Source organism: Cavia porcellus, unplaced genomic scaffold, assembly GCF_034190915.1.
Source record: "Cavia porcellus strain 051 isolate PalLab524CR breed Dunkin Hartley unplaced genomic scaffold, mCavPor4.1 scaffold_7, whole genome shotgun sequence".
In the NCBI taxonomy this organism is placed as follows: Eukaryota; Metazoa; Chordata; class Mammalia; order Rodentia; family Caviidae; genus Cavia; species Cavia porcellus.
The window spans coordinates 34,717,840-34,734,538 of NW_026947490.1; the positions used below are offsets into that span (position 1 = coordinate 34,717,840).

Sequence of the window (16,699 nt, forward strand, 5' to 3'; positions counted from 1 at the left end):
GAAGGGCAGAAACCAGGGCAGCTGTGAAACATAGTGTGTCAAGCACTGTGGTTTCCACACACTCTCATCTCGAGGTAGGAGAGACCATGACCACCACACTCACAACCCTGCTTTGCATTGGTGAGAATGGAATGTGGAGATGGGAACCCCTAGTCTGCAACCTGCAGTCCAGTCACAGTCCATCAGAACAGGGGTGGAGAAGGCTCCTGGGAGAAGAGGACCTGATAAGGTTCCCAGGCAAACCTCAACTCTCTTCCAGGGCTGAGTCTGGGCACCAGGATCCCAGTGCATGGAGTTGAGTGTGTCCCCAGCTGTCAGGGTATCTCCTTCTCCTCCTGTAGACAAGGGCACCCCAGGCACTGAGGATGGAGCACAGCAGGTGTGAGATGTTGCTGGGAGGTCTGGAGGATCCTGGGGCTAAGAGCTGGGATCTGAGGGGAAGAGGAAGGTGCTGGGACCCAGCTGTGATTTTCCAGCAGGGACCCTGCCCAAACCCAGGCTCTGGGCTAGGACAGGATCTATGATCACATGGGGAGACAGGGTGACCCTCTGGTGTAAGGGAATCCTGGGAGCCCAGGAATATTGGCTGTACAAAGAGGGAAGGTGAGTGCCCTGTACAAGAAAAACATCACTAAAACTCAAGGATGTGGCCAAGTTCTCCATCCTATCTGTGAAAGAGCACCATGCAGAGCAATATCACTATTACTACAGAGCCCCTTTTGGCCAGTTAGAGCACAGTGATGCCCTGGAGCTGGTGGTGAGAGGTGAGAGGACCCTCAGAGTCCCCACCCTATCCTCTGCTCTCAGGAAGGGGTCTACTCTCAGGGGTGTCCCCTCACAGTGCAGTCCTGGAGATAGTGTGGGAGGTGTGAGTCCATTTCACATGCTGCCTCCTCGTCTCCTAGGAGTCTACAGCAAACCCAGCCTGTCAGCCTTGCCCAGCCCTGTGGTGACCTCAGGGGGGAATATGATGCTCCAGGGTTGGGCATAGCTGGTGTCTGACCAGTTTGTTCTGACTAAGGAAGGATACAAGCTCTCCTGGACTCTGTAATCACAGTGAGGCCCCAATGGACAGGCCTAGGCCCTGTTCCTTGTGGGCCCTTTGACCCCCAGGCAGAGGTGGACATTCCATTGTTATGACTGTTACAGTATGGAACCAAACATGTTGTCTGAGCCCAGTGAGGCCCTGGAGATGCTGGTATCAGGTGAGCAAGTCTCTACTTTGATCCAATAATAATTCACTCCTAAATAATTGTCAGGGACCCCATTACAGAGGATTCCTAGAAGAAAGTTTTGGTCAGGACATCCACAGAGTTAGAAACCTAAATATGACTCACAGGGCAGCACAGGAGGCAGGGCTGTGGCAGGAAGCAGCCCCTCAGCCCGGCTTCTCCTCCCTTTAGTGCTGTTCAGGAAGCCCTCTCTTCTGACCCAGCAGGGCCCTGTGCTGCACCCTGGAAACAACCTGACCTCAGGTTTCGCTCTGACCCTGGTTATTTCAGATTCACTCTGTCTAACAAAGGGGCAGATGTTCTCACACAGTGCCCTGGCCGGCAGCCCCAGGCTGGGCACATTTAGGCTGACTTCTCCCTGGGCCCTGGGAGTGTCTTTCATGGGTTCCACTATATTGCTATGGTGGACACAGCCTGTCCTTTGAGTCCTTGGTCCTTTTTTACCCCTTGGACATTCTGATTGCAGGTGTGGAACACAGGGCTCAGTCAGGGACCCAGACTCTGCACAGGTACTGCTAGGGGAGTCCAGGAGGTGACGACCAAGGTGAGGCTGTGGTGTTGGGGTAGAGAGACAAGAAGGGTAGGAGGGACAGAGGCAGAGGAAACAGAGCCAGACAGAGAGCGAGGGCCCTCAGAGACAGCCCTGCTGAGGCCTCAGCTCAGAACAAGCTGGAGTAGCCCCTCACCACCTCATTCTCTCCAGGACAGCTCCCTGCCACACCCTCCCTCTTGACGCAGCCAGGACCCACATCCTCAGGAGAGAATGTGACCCTGCTGTGTCAGTCACGGATTCCTTCTGTCCAAGGAGGGGGCATGTGTCTTAAATCAGAGTCCCACTGTGGGGAATGACCCACTGTGTCTTAAATCAGAGTCCCAAGCTCAGCAGGCTCAGGCAGAATTCTCCATGGGAGCTGCAAGCTCAGCCTTGGGGGGACCTACAGGTGTTATGGCTCTCCAGACTCAGATCCATATCTGTTGTCACAGCCCAGTGAACCCCTGGAGCTTCTAGTCTCAGGTGAGCCTCCAGTGACTCCTGAGTGACTGAACTCAGGGTCACTTTGATGGTTTCTCAGCACAGACCTGGACTGGTTTGGTGTGAGGGACTCTGGGAAAAGCAGACAGAGGTGGACTCTTCCTAGGAAAATGATTTCTTTCTAGACCATGCTTTGTGAGCAGAAGCTTGTCTGGAGAGGTTGCAGCACAGGCAGAGGAGAGGGCAGAGGTCCATCCTGGTGCAGCCCTGCCCCACAGCCCCTGGAGTCCTCATTCCTAGGATAAACCCCTTCTCCATCCTCAGTGCCCAGCTCCACATCAGGAGTCCCAGGCCCTGTCCCAGTGTCCTGTGTCCAGGCTGCAGGCAGCTGCTCAGCCCATTTCAGTACTGGTTCCAGTCTTGGCTCCGCTGCTATCAAGGGACAGAGAAGAGGGATAGAAACGCAGATTCCCAGAGGCTCAGAATCAGGGCTGCATGGAGTGGTTTCAAAACTGAGGGGGATGTTGAGGTCCAGCCTAAAAAAGAGCAGCAGCTGAAGTGGGGAGCCAGGAGCCCAGCCTCTCACCTCTCCATCCCTCCTAGGAGGCCCTGAGGATCAGCCCCCCACTCCATGGAGCCAAGACCCTAGTATGGAGAGTGAGGGCACTGCTGGGAGGGGTCCTAGGCAGGGGCTGAGCTGTGGGGCAGCTGCAGCCTCCTCTGGAGATGCTGACTGGGGCCAGCCCCTCCTGTGTGGGCCTCCAGGTATGAAGGAGTGGTTTGACCCCCATCTAAGTTCCTCTAAGTTCTGACTTTGCTGTGAGTCCTGGAGAGGCAGCCTCCCAGGGTACACTCCAGGATGTGGCTCTGTAGGGGGTCTTATCCCTCTGTGCAGTGACAGTGGCACAGGGTGCCAGGCAGAGCAGCAGCAGTCAGATTTTTTCCCTGCAGCTCAGGGCACTCAGTTCTTCTGGGAGAAGGAGGCTGGAGCCAGACTCCCCAGGCTCAGTGCCCATATGCCCCTTCCTTCTGTATCACCTGGGACCCAAAGCCGACCTGAAGTGGTACCACCAGTTCTTCCTCAGGACCTCATGTCCCAGTGAGGCTCTCTGCCCCACAAAGTCACTCTATGTCCTGTCCCCAGCACTGGTCTGAGACTCCAGAGCACAATGATGGAGGAGAGGGTCTACAGGGAGTGTCCTCCCATGAGGAGGCTATTGCAGGCTGGAGCTCCCTGCCCGGGCTCTCACTCTGATGTCTCCTATGAAGCTAATGGGCAGGGAGGGATGCAAGGGGACACAGGTGAGATGAGAGGAAGTGGGACTAGACTGAGGGAGAGGACAGGGCCCAGCCCACTCCTCCTGATGCCCCCATCCCAGAGTCAGCTGCTCTGCCATGGTTCTGTCTGCATGGGTGGGCGAGACACTGTCTCTGCTCTGTTTTTGGAAATGCAAAGCAATACTTTTCTGTGGAAAAAGATTTACAGACATGGGGAATTATACATACAATAACGATTACCTGCATTTCTGTTTTCCTAGGAATAGGTTATATTTGTATATCAATTATACAACAATATAACAATGTCACACATTATCTAAGATGCTTTACTTGAGCTTTATTAATGAACTTTAGAAATATTTCAAAGTTGTATTCATAAGTTATTAACATGTATAAGGAATATTTAAAACAATCAAGCATTTTAATTATTTGAAAGTAAATTCTGTGATTTATATTTTATGAATAATAACACTATAAACAAAATGGGTATCATGTTTAATATTTTTATTCTATACTGTATTTTTCTTTCTCTCTCTTTCTCTCTCTCTCTCTCTCTCTCTCTCTTTCTTTCCTTCTGGTACCAGGAATTGAAATCAGAACCTTGCACTTGCCAGGAAGGTGGTATGCTACTGAGCCACAGCCCCGGCCTCTTGATTTTATATTCTCTCCTCTCCTCCAGTTTTTCAAACCATGTGTTCAGGTTACTGCCAAGTACACTAAAATAGAAATTATATTTCTTATAATCTCACTTGGCCACCAATGCTCTTGATTGAAATATGCATGCATGTGGCTATACATGTCTCACCACAATCTAAATAGGTACTAATGCATAATTTGTCATGTATCTAGCTGTGTTTATATTTGATATCTATCACTTTTGATCCATATTCTCAATGTTGTTTCATCAATATATTCTTCATTGTTTGTTATTGGTCATTCAACATAGATTGCCATTCTGTTTCCATGAAGCACTGACACTATAGCCATGTGCAACACACACAAACACACACTAAGTTACACACATGAATATCTTTGTGTGTGCATTGTACTGACGGTGTTTCTAACTATGTGATGCTGAGTTAGCAGAAGTCACAGGGAGGAGGAGGAGGCACCAGGGGACCTGGCTGGGTGGGGAAGGGGGTCCCCCAGACTTCACCCCTTGTGCTCCTGATGCTCTGGGGTCCTGAGGATCAGTCCTCACCCCTGAACCCTGGGTTCTCAGTGGTGGTCAGGAAACTCCTCTCCAGGGGAGGTCAGTCACATCATCCTGTGTCCCACACTGAGCACTGAGCTCACCAGCGTGTCTATTTAGGAATTGGAGATCACTTTTGTCATGAATTCTAGGCTTTGTGAACTCAGCTGAACTTTGCTCCAAAGGGATTCAGATGCAAGTCCTGAGATCATGCAGGCTGATGAGTCTAAGTGACCAGAGGTGACACTGCTGCAGCAGCAAAGGCTCATTAAGAGTCTGCATCACACTTGTCATGGTATTGAGACACAAGGATGTGAAGGTAGGGAGAGGCTCATGTCTGTCCAAAGATTCACACGTCCCACTTGTCTTCCTTGGTTCCTAGGAGCAGCTGAGACCATCAGCCCATCACAGAACAGCGCTCAGAGCCCAAGACAGGTGAGGAAGGAGAATTTTGTTATGAGGCTGGACACAGGTATCAGGTCATGTCCAGGAGTGCAGTGGACATGCAGAGACCAGGGGAGTTTCTGCTCTGTCCTGACCTGTGTGACCTCTTTGTCCCCATCCCCAGCCTCATAGCCCCAGGATTACACAGTGGGGAATCTCATCCAGATTGGCCTGTCTGGCCTGGTCCTGGTAGCCCTCAGGATTCTGCTCTTCAGGCTTACTGCAGAAGGACCCAAGATGCAGCCAGGATGTGAGCACAAGAAAGAGCCATCAGTGCAGGCAGTGCTTGGGCCTTTGACATGAATTCTACATCCCGGGGTGGTTCTAAAAGAAAGTTCTGAACCCAAGTTGGGTGACTCATCCACTGGGAAGGTGATAAGGTTTGGGTGCAGGGGAGTCTGGTGTGGTCTGGAGAGAACTCTCTCTACATTAAATGGCTCTCCTAGGGTGGTTTCTTCCCCCATCATCCCTGATCACCTCTGCACTCTTCACTCTCTGCTGCAGGCCTTCCCCACAGCTAGGTTCCCAGAGCCCTGTGTGACACAAGCAGGAGGCTGCTCAGCCTCTCTGGGTCTGACTGCAGGGCAGTGCAATTGCTCCTGCAGAGAGAAGCACCAGGCTAAGGGCACCACAGGCCACAGCCCCTCCTGTTTCCTGTGGGGCCTCCATGCTCAGTGCCCACTTGCAACTGGGGAGAGGTCAGCACTGCTCCTCACATCTCTTTGTTTTCTGCCCAAGAAGTCTGTAGTACAGTGCTGTTTAGTACAGTTATGCATTTGGGTTTATCATTGTTTTCTTTTTTCATACAACATAGCAATTTTTTTGTCAAAACTGAAAGACATTTGAAATTTCCCTCAAAAAACATAAGTAATGATACCCCTGATTTCGGAGAATTTTGTAACATTTATGCAATAATTACAGAGAATAAAATTTTAGTGTCAAATCTTTCTATTCAAGATGCTGAAAATTGATGAACTTTACAAATATTTCAAAGTTTTATAAATGTGAATATTTCATATTCACAAGAAGATTGTACTATGATTCCATATTCTATAAACTTTGTAAGTTAAGATTTGATGATTTTATGTTTTCTGAATAATAATTTGTTATACAGTGAAGGTACTGGTTTTGTGTATCACTAGTACTTCATACTATATTATCTTCCAAAAACGTTTTAATGTTCTCCCTAGGACTTACTGATGAAATATATATCAAGCCCAATTAATTTTCAGTTGCATACCCCCTTTAGTTATTATTATATATAGAGATGCATATTATTGTATCAAGATCTACATAGTTTATATCAAAGCATGTTTGTGCATATTCTCTCTTTTTTTGTTTTTACTGTACTAGAGTAAGGACTTTACTGCAAAGATTGAATTTTAAGTCCTTACTCAGTTCATATGTTTTGTAACACACAAAGCATGAAAGATCATTTATTCAAATAAATCATGTTTGCAGAGACTCAGAAGTCAGGAAATTACATGGTATGTGTGTCCTAGGAGCACATATATAATGACTGTGCTCAAAGTGTATGTATTTTATATGTTTGAATTTCTATCCATGTTTTTCACATTATTCACTAATTCTACTATTACATGTTTATTATAGTTTTCTACATGGATTTATGCATCTATAGACTAGATATACTAACATTTCTATCATGTAAAATACAGATGTGTATGTGTGTGTGTAGCAGTGTATGTGTTTCAAATCATGAGTTGATCACTTAAAATGAGGTTACATGGATAATGGACACCAGGACTCAGGCTTGGTTGCAGGCCCTAATGTTCACCCTCCATGAACCTAAATTTTAGGAGCCCTGAAGCCCAGAGTTTCATATTTGGACCATGGGTTTTCAACTAGTGAATGAGGAAATTTACCTCCAGAAGTATCAAGAACCCTGCCAAGAGCCCTGATTGTCTGTCTTAAGAGTATGGCAAGGAAAATAAAACACAGGGACAAATTTAATGATACTTGAATGGGTGGGAAGTCAGTGCCTCCTGATGGGTTCTCCTGTGACACTCTAGAACAGCCACTATTTATGAGGTGCTTGTAGTGATAGCCAGGGCTAGTGAAAGATTCCAATTCGGTTGGAGACTCAGACTGAAGACAGCATAGATGATGAAATGTAAGAATACCCTGTCCTGGAGTATAATCCCAGGATGGTTCAAGAGGGCATAGATGATCCTACGCTTAGAAGAGTCAATGGGAAATCTCAGATGGGTGGTAGCAGTAATCCCAAACTTCCATCACATCCCATAGGAAACTATTCAAAATGAGCCATGTGAATTTGTGGTCCCCAGCACAGGACAATCAGTGTGCATTGTCATGTTTCACAGGAAGCAAGAGCTCCTAGTGCTCAGTTATTTCCAGATTTGAAAACACATTCATTGCCAGTTCTGGGCTCGTTGAACTCAGCCAACATTTATTGCAAGGTGACTAAGACCCAAGTTCTAAATTTACAGAGTGAAGTGAGGCTGAAGATGCCACTGAGAAAGGGCTCCTATGGATGGCCATGGAGTTGTGTCATGATGGTAAGATGTGAGGCTGTGGAACCCAGAAGAAAGGCTCTGGTCCTTCAGTGATTTACACATTTTTTCTCTGTCTTGAGAAATGGAAACCCTCAGTCTATCACAAACCCAGTCAGACTCCAAGTCTGGGGAGTAAGAGAATTCTCAGTTATGGAGCTGCATCACAAGGTGAAATCTTCTTTAGGGAAGCAGGTGCCCTGTGTGGATTTTCAGGAATCCTGGGGGTGGTATTGGTCTTTTCTGACCTCTTTGTCACTAACTCCTATCTTCAAACCTCAGGATTGCACAGTGGAAAATCTCATCTGCATGAACTTAAGTCACCTGGTCCTACTGGCCCTCAGAATTCCACTATTCCAGGTCCACACAGCTAGAGAAGGATCCACATGCAGCAGGGAACTGAACTTGTGAGAGAGAACACTCACTGCGTACTCATAGTGGCGAAGACTTGGAAGTAAATATGCTTTCCTGAGATGTGTTTTGACTTTCAATATGCATATGGGTTAATACACATGTTCAAACTATTCAGCTGAATATTTGAGGAGTTTCATAATGTCCAGACCTCTGATGGAGGTTTGATCCTCACCATCACACAGAAAAGACAGAACAACTACACTATTGTTTCTGATACAAAGATCATTATTAAACTACAGTAAAAACCATTGAACAGGATTATCATGCCACCCTTAGCAATAAGGAAATCAGTGAAAATAATACAGCCTAAACTACTCATGTATTAACGTGTCACAGAATGAATAAAAGCCATACCTAAGCCATCATGAACCCTAGAAAACTGAACTATCATAGCAATATAGACACAAAGAGGAACCAAATTTGACATTCAGAAAAAATCTAGTCAATGCATCAACTCTAGCATCATTAACTGTGGAAAGAATTCAAAAAGCTTGATAAGAAGGAGATGAGAAATGTAAGATGAAATACCAAATTGGAGAATAAAAGAAATAGTATTCTTAGGGTAAATGTACTATAAAAAATAAAGAAATAAAGAAAAAAGTGTAAAAATAATGACAAAAGAAAAAAAACAAACAACAATAACAACAAACAAATTCCCCTTTGTGTTTGGGTGGGTGGTTTCTTCCTAAGGTCAGTAGGATGTGTTATAACTCGGGCCCCGGTATAAAATCCAAGGAAACAAGAGACTGAAAATTTAGATAGCAAAGGCTTTATTGAGCCAGTCCTGGCGGCACAGTCTCTCCCAGATCGACCCAAAGACTGCGTGCTCCAAGACTGGGAAAAGGGGTTTTTAAAAGTAAGGAAAAGTGTGTGTGTGTGGGAAACCCGCAAGGCCATTAAACCTGTTGACCTGCATCTGGAAACTGTATTGCTGTCCACTTAGCTCTGACAATCTCTGGAGTTCCTGGTGTTTCTCAAATTACTCCCATCCTACAGACTGGCACATCTGCAGCAATATTTGGAGAAGAAAGTGGAGAGTTAATTATTCCAGGACAGCTTGTTTTCACTAGTGGTTGCGAAGGGGTCAAGAGTTACAAGAAGCTGAAACTTAAGTTTTACAAAGATCTGATATCTAACTCATTTGATGCATACAGAACAAAAGGAGAGCACAGATTGGGGTTTGGGCCATAGTATTTCCTGGTAATTTCTTTGAAGCTAACCAGTTCTTAAAATTGGGTCAGGCTCATTTTATGACAGATCATCGCCAGGTCAGGAAGAGGTCACCAGAAACCCAAATTCTTTATGGTCTAGATAGATAGGTGAGGGGAGGCAATAAGGCATGCTACAGAACAGGAAAATGGCAGTTATGTTTATCTATCTTTCTGGAGAGGGGAATCAAGGTCAGGTAAAGGGTTAAACTAATATGCAAATCTCCCTGCACACAAGCAAGTTACTTCAAACAAGTGTAAATTAGTGGGCCATTCTAGTTTTCTTTAGCTCTTTAGCAGAGAATAGAGGCGCCTAACCGTGATTAACAACCCTTGTTAGCTTGTTTTAGCACCACACTTCTTTTTTGTAGAGGGTCGCTCTGGTTAACATATCAATGAGGTGAGATTGTTGCAATTCTTTACAGAGGAGAGTATTGCTCAACATATCAATTAGGTCACTTAACATATCAGTTAGGGAAAAAGGATAAAAAAACACATTAGTAAGCCACATTGCAGGTTTGCTATAATACACAAAATAATGAAGCTATTTTCTTAGAGTACAACATTCCCCTCTACTGTTTGTGACTTCTGGGCCAAATCCTTGGCCGTACTTAAGGTCTGCTGGGGACAAGCTTGTATGCTTGTTGCCTAACCATCATTAATTTTATACTCTGTATCTGATGCCTGATATATGCAGTCAGCCTATTTACTATGCAGGGGCCTAAAGTAACTAACACTAGAATCATAATGAGAGGACCGGCTACAGTCTCTATTATGTTGGTCATCCACGGTGGGAAGGAAAACGTTTGTTCTGCCCACCCTAGTGTTCCTCGCCTTAGTCTTTCTCTTTCTTGTATGCCTCTTTGGAGTTCCACTAAATTTTGTCTTACTACCCCGGACTTATTAGCATACAAGCAGCATTGCTCTCCCAGGGCCAAGCACAGTCCTCCTTTTTCAGCTAACAGGAGGTCTAGTCCTCTGCGATTTTGGAGAGCTACTTCAGCTAATGAGTCAATTGAACTCTCTAAGGCCTCAATAGCATTTTGGACTTGTTTTATTTCTTCATCTACCTGTTGAGATAGCATATTGTATTGGTATATACTAACTTCCATGGACATAGCGCTCACCCCGAGGGATGAGAATACACTGATCCCAGCCACAATAGGGAGGACCGGACCTCTCTTATTTATCTGGTGACTGCTAGAGATGAGGACCCAGTTTCCTTCTTCCTCGGAGTGCCAGTAGATTCTAGGCAGAACCTGGGTTAGTACACACACCTCATCTTGGTCAACAACAAACTTTTTTGAATCATACAAGGGAACCATCCTGAAGTACAAACCCACCAATGGCTGGCTGGGGCTACTAAGGGAGTAGTGTCACTAGCTCCTGTGATGCAATAGGAGTGAGAAAGGTCACAATATTCAGGGGCTGTGTGGCTGGAATGATATATGCAGGTACCAGTTATCCCCTCTAAACTGGTGCTTTTCCATAATGATTGGGGAAGGAGCATTTTGCATCTAGAGGGATCAGAGGCCAGTTTATCAGTGACTGTGATGTAGCCCTCATAGAAGGGGGGCTCTGGGGACATACACAGCCAGCATGGGATTTTTAAATCGCTATCAAGGGAGTTGTTAAGTAGCTCAGCCACTACTTCTAAAGGTTGGAATATCTCCGCTGTCATTAAAGGTGGGGTGGAGGCTTTGGGCTCAGTCGGTGCCCATCTAGACCTTCTGAAACCAGTTTTTTGTAGTCTTTGTGTGGTTGTAGGTTGCACTGAGGTTGGATCAAAGCTAGGCACTTTAATCTCTGTCCAGTGTTTGATGTCCCCTTCCCCCTTCCATGTACACAATCTTATTTGGGGCTGGCCTGTGTGGTAAATGCTCCCATTGCATGTGGCCTCAGTCACTTCGGTCGTCGGAGTGTACCTCCGAGGTCGACTGAGTGGGAAGTTAATGGGTGCCTTTTGAGAGGGGGCTGCCACTGGGTGGTGTCCTTTCCTGTAAATGACTACAGGGGGCTTTCTAGGTCGCTTATATAAGATATTAATACTAATTCCAGGATCATGTCCAGATTTATAAATCTTAACAGCATAAGTAAGTCCCTGCCCTAGCCACCGAAAATCCGTTGGATTTAGAAAGGTTAGCCAGACTGGGTCACAAGTATAAGCACCATAACAGTTTTTGTTTCCTATGTACTTGACAGTGAGATACTTTTCAGAGTTATAGTATCCATCTAGGCCTCCTGTGACACATGACCATGAATAACAATATTGATGTTTTGGATCGGAGGCACAGTACACATTATAATGGGGTCAGGCTGGTTCTTAGGACATACATACAAGGATGCCTGTTTGAGTTGAAACATAACTTGCAGAGCTTTAGGCCCTCGGCCAGAGCAGAGGTTATGGTAGACTGACCCACCTACCCTGCCAGGTGGACTGTCATCATTAATTATTCTCCCATTGAAAAGCATACATAGGTCAATGGTAACCTGATTTATCATGCCTTTAGCTCTCCCTAGTTCCCTTTTAGTTTTTTCATCTGAAACAATCCAGTCCCCATTCCTGGGGTTTACAATTACAATCGAGCACCAAGCTAAATACCACAGTACAGACATAATTTTATGGCTAAGAGTCCTTTACAAATTTCAACTTTAATGGGTTGCCAGTCCATTGTGCTGTCCATCAGGGACTTTCCTCGTCGTCTGTAGCTTCCAGCAGTTTGACTTGGGTGTGGTGGATCCACACAGTCTTCCCTGCTACCTTGACGGAGGTGGGAGTGCCGAGCACCACAGTGAAGGGTCCCTCCCAGCATGGCTCAAGCGAGTCCCGGTGATGTCGTCACACCAGGACTGAAGTTCCTGGCTCAATTGACACTTGGGGAGGCTTCCCAAGGAGGGGCTCAGGTGCTTTTTTCTGAACAGCTGGTGAATTGAGGCTGGAGATTCTGTAAGGACTTAATGAGATCTTGGTTAGTTATCTCGGCTAATTTGTCTTCTGACAACTCAGGGACTAATGGTGGAGGTTTCCCGAACGTAGCCTCAAAGGGGGAAATCCCAGAAATATATGGGGTGCATCTGGCCCTCAACAATGCAAAGGGAAGATGGCTCACCCAATTGTTGCCAGTTTTTAAAGACAGCTTAGTTAAAGTGTCCTTAATGGTCCAGTTCATGCGCTCTACTTGTCTCAAACTTTGTGGCTGATAGGCACAATAGAGTTTCCAACTGATTTTTAGTACTTGGGCTAACTTTTGGGTAACTTGGGCTATAAAAGCCAGGCCATTGTCAGACCCCATTGATAATGGAAGGCCAAATTGAGGTATAATCTCATGTAGCAGCTTTTTAACTACTACCAAGGCTGACTCAGACTTAGTGGGGAAGGCCTCTACCCAGCCAGTGAATGTGTCTACCATCATCAGGAGGTAGTGGTGTCCCTGTAAGCCAGGTTTTACCATACCTGTGAAGTCTATTTCCCAATGTTCTCCTGGAGAGGTTCCTCAATACTGGGTGGTTTCCAGTGGGGGATTTCTGGTTGGGTTGACCAATAAGCACTGTGGACATCTGGAGCTCAAAGAGGCAGTTAGTTTGGAGAGCTTTGGAATGAAAAACTGATTCCTGAACAATTCTTCTAGTTTAGTTCCTCCTAAATGAGTGGCCTGATGAACTTGGTGCAAAAGTTCTCATCCTAGTGCTTCAGGTAACAGCACTCGCTTGTCGGGCAGCTGGTACCAGCCTCCTGGAGTGTGGGGCTTGGCTCCAAGGTGAGATGCTAGCTGTAAATCTGTCTTCGCATAGACTGGCTCTGACAAGGCTGGAGGGATTAACATCAAGGCAGTTATTTCCTCTACAGGCCCCTCTGATGTGGTTGCTATTTTCTGGGCAGCCTGATCTGCCAAATTGTTTCCTATGATGACGGGGTCATCTCCTGTTTGGTGTGCTTTGCAATGAATAATAGCAACCTGCTGAGGTAGCCAGACAGCTGCTAGCAAGTCTAGGATCTGTGGGGCATTTTTAATCTTAGTCCCGGCCGAGGTCAAGAGACCTCGTTCATGGTAGATGACCCCATGTACATGTACAGTAGCAAAAGCATATCTGCTATCTGTGTAGATGTTTACCCTCTTTCCCGTGGCTAGCTTTAATGCCTCTGTCAGAGAGATGAGCTCTGCCTTTTGGGCAGAAGTGCCGGGCTCTAACCACTTAACCCAGAGTACCTCTTTCTCGGTGGTCACTGCTGCCCCAGCCACTCGCTTCCCATCCTGGATGAAGCTGCTTCCATCGGTGAAAGAGTTGTCAGCTTCTTTAAAAGGCTGGTTGGTTAGATCAGCCCACAAGTTCTGTTGCAACTCGAGAATGTCAGCACACTCATGGCGAGGCATCTGTTGACTTTCTAGGTCATCATCAGGCATGAGGGTGGCTGGGTTTAGAGCTGAGGAAGTCTTGAAAACTACTGATTCTGGGTCTAGAAGCAGGGCCTGATAGTGTAGAATTCTGGCATTCAAAAGCCATTTTTCTGGAGGGGTTTTAATAAGAGTCTCTAGGCTGTGGGAGGTTACCACAGAAATCTTTTGTCCAAAGGTGAGTTTCTTAGCCTCTTTGAGTAGCATTGCCACAGCGGCCAAAATTCTTAGGCACGGAGGCCACCCTCCTGCCACTGGATCGAGTCTTTTAGAAAGATAGGCTATAGGTCTCTTCCAGGGGACAATATCTTGAGTTAGAACTCCTTTTGCTATGCCTCTGAGTTCATCTATGAACAAGGTGAAGGGTTTAGTAACATCAGGGAGCCCCAGGGCTGGAGCCTCAGTCAGTGCTTGCCTGAGCTGTTGGAAAGCTTGCTCGCACTCATCTGTCCAATTGAGCAATTTTTGAGTCTCTCCTTCAGAGAGTCATACAATGGGTGAGCGATTTCAGTAAAATTTAGAATCCACAGTCTACAGTATCTGACAGCTCCCAGAAACTCCCGCACCTGTTTCTTAGTTTCTGGGGATGGAATCTGTAATATGGCCTCTTTGATAAAGTCCTCTTTCCTTCTTGTAATTTATAGCCCAGGTAAGTCATGGCCTGACAACACAGTTGAGCCTTTTTAGCTGAGACTTTATAGCCTAATCATCCTAAAGTCTTTAACAGTTCCTCAGTTGCCTCTTGACATGTTTCTAGAGATGTTGATGCTATCAAATCATCTACATATTGAAGGAGCACTATCTTGGGGTGTTCTTCTCTAAATCCTAAGAGATCTCTTGCTAATGTCTCACCAAAAAGAGTGGGGGAGTTCTTGTAGCCCTGAGGTAAAAGTGTCCAGGTCAGCTGTTCCTTTACCCCTGTATCTGGGTCAGTCCACTCGAAGGCAAAAAGGGATTGACTCACTGGAGCAAGAGGCAGGGTGAAGAAGGCGTCCTTCAGGTCCAGGACAGAGTACCAGGTGTTCTCCGGATTGAGAAGGCTGAGCAGGGTGTAAGGATTTGGCACTGTCAGGTGTAGGGTCAGAACTCATCTATGAATCTTGGAGGATCTCATCTATGATCTCGGAGATCCTGTACAGGGTGATAGTCATTTGTCCCTGGCTTCTGGACTGGAAACAAGGGCGTGTCTCAGGGAGAGACACAAGGAATGAGAATACCATTGTCTCTTAGTCTCTGTATGTGGACTTTAATCCCTTTCCGGGCTTGCAGGCTTATTGGGTATTGCCGTAAGCAGATGGGGTGTGCCTGAGGCAAGAGCTCCACCACAAGGGGGACTTGGGTGACTGCTAGCCCTGGAGGGTTGTTTTCTGCCCAGACTTCTGGAATCTCCTGTTTCCATTTGCTCAACAGTTTTAACTCTAAGTCAGTTTGTGATGACTCAGGTGCACTGGACAAATTTCCCAGCAGGCAGTAACTTTCCCCTTCTGGGACAAGAGCTAGCACTCTAATACCTTCCAATTTCAAGGGTGTGTCCCTAGCTTCAGTCTTGGTTCATTTGTAACAAAGTCAATTTGCACCTGTAGTTTATGGAGGAGGTCTCGCCCTAAAAGGGGGTCCAGGCACTCAGGGACCCAAAGAAAATCATGTTGGACCAGTCTATGTCCAGGTTGAGCCAGACTAGTTGTCACCTTTGGGTACAATTTCCAGCCCCCTGTGGCTCCTATCACATTGACAGAGTGCTTGCTTAGTTTTCCTAGTGGTTGAGTCAGCACAGAATAGGTGGCTCCTGTATCGACTAGGAAGTCCACCGGTTGCCCCCACAATTGGAGAGTTATCCGGGGCTCGGGGGGGTGGCGGCGAGTCCTGACATCCTCATTTCTGAGACAACAGGGCCTTAGACTCTTGTTCTGGCCTAGGCTTTAACTTTAGGCAATCTTTATGCCAATGTCCCATCTCCTTACAGTATGCACATTGATCTTTGTCTAGAGGAGGTGGCTAACCTCAAGCTTCCTTTTTCCTAGGGCTAGCTGATCTCTTGGCTTCTTTTTCACAAAGTAATTCCAGTACTTTAGTCAACCTTTTATTTGTTGCTTCTTGCAAGGTTTCCCTATTGTTAAAAACCTTTTGCATGATCTCAACCAACTGGCTGAGGGGCATCCTCTCCAATCCCTCAAGCTTTTGTAACTTTCTCCTAATGTCAGAGGCCAACTGGGACACGAAAGCAATATTAATTGCCCGTGTGTTTTCGGGTGCCATTGGATTGATTGGAGTATATAATCTATAGGTCTCTAAGAGGCACTCCAAGAACATAGCTGGAGACTCATCGGCTAACTGCTGCACCTCACTCACTTGGGACAGGTTGGTGGGCTTCTTAGCAGCCACACGAAGTGCATCTAAGAGCCTCAGGCGATATTCATCAAGAGCTTTCTTACCTGCATCCGTGTTGGGGTCCCACTTGGGTCGGGAGGAGGGGAACAAGTACTCAATTCGTTGCTGATCAGTGGATGGAGATTCATCCGGTTCTGGGACTCCCTTTTGCCCCAAAGCACAGATTTGCATCCTTTCCCAGTTAGGGAAAAAGGATAAAAGAACACATTTAGTAAGCCACATTGCAGGTTTGCTATAATACACAAAATAATGAAGCTATTTTCTTAGAGTACAACAGGATGGAATACACAGATACTGAAGGAGCAGTGAGTCACAGTACGAGCTTATTCTTTTCTACCCTCTTCTCCTGTGTGTGTGCTGAGTCCTGCCCCACACTTCCTACTGGGAAGTGTCAATCAATGATGTGGTGTCTTGTTTAATGACTGTATTCATCCTAGCAGCTCTTAGTGTTTGTGACCCTTTGTGCCCCAAGTCACTGCTATCTTCACCCAGCTTCATGCTCTGTAGTCCTGTGAACCCCCTTGCCCCAGAGTTCTCTCTGTCCATACACCCAAGTATGTGGCCACTGTCCAAGATGAAGCATGTCCTTGACCATATTGGCATATGGGAAACACAAACAGGTCTCCAAGTTCTGTGCCTTCTTAG

General features: G+C 46.3%; 1 pseudogene; it reads left to right on the forward strand.

The window, feature by feature from the left end:
* Nucleotides 1-1,162: 1,162 nt before the first annotated feature.
* Nucleotides 1,163-12,126, forward strand: LOC100721869 (leukocyte immunoglobulin-like receptor subfamily A member 4; annotated as a pseudogene).
* The last annotated feature ends 4,573 nt before the right edge of the window (nucleotides 12,127-16,699 follow it).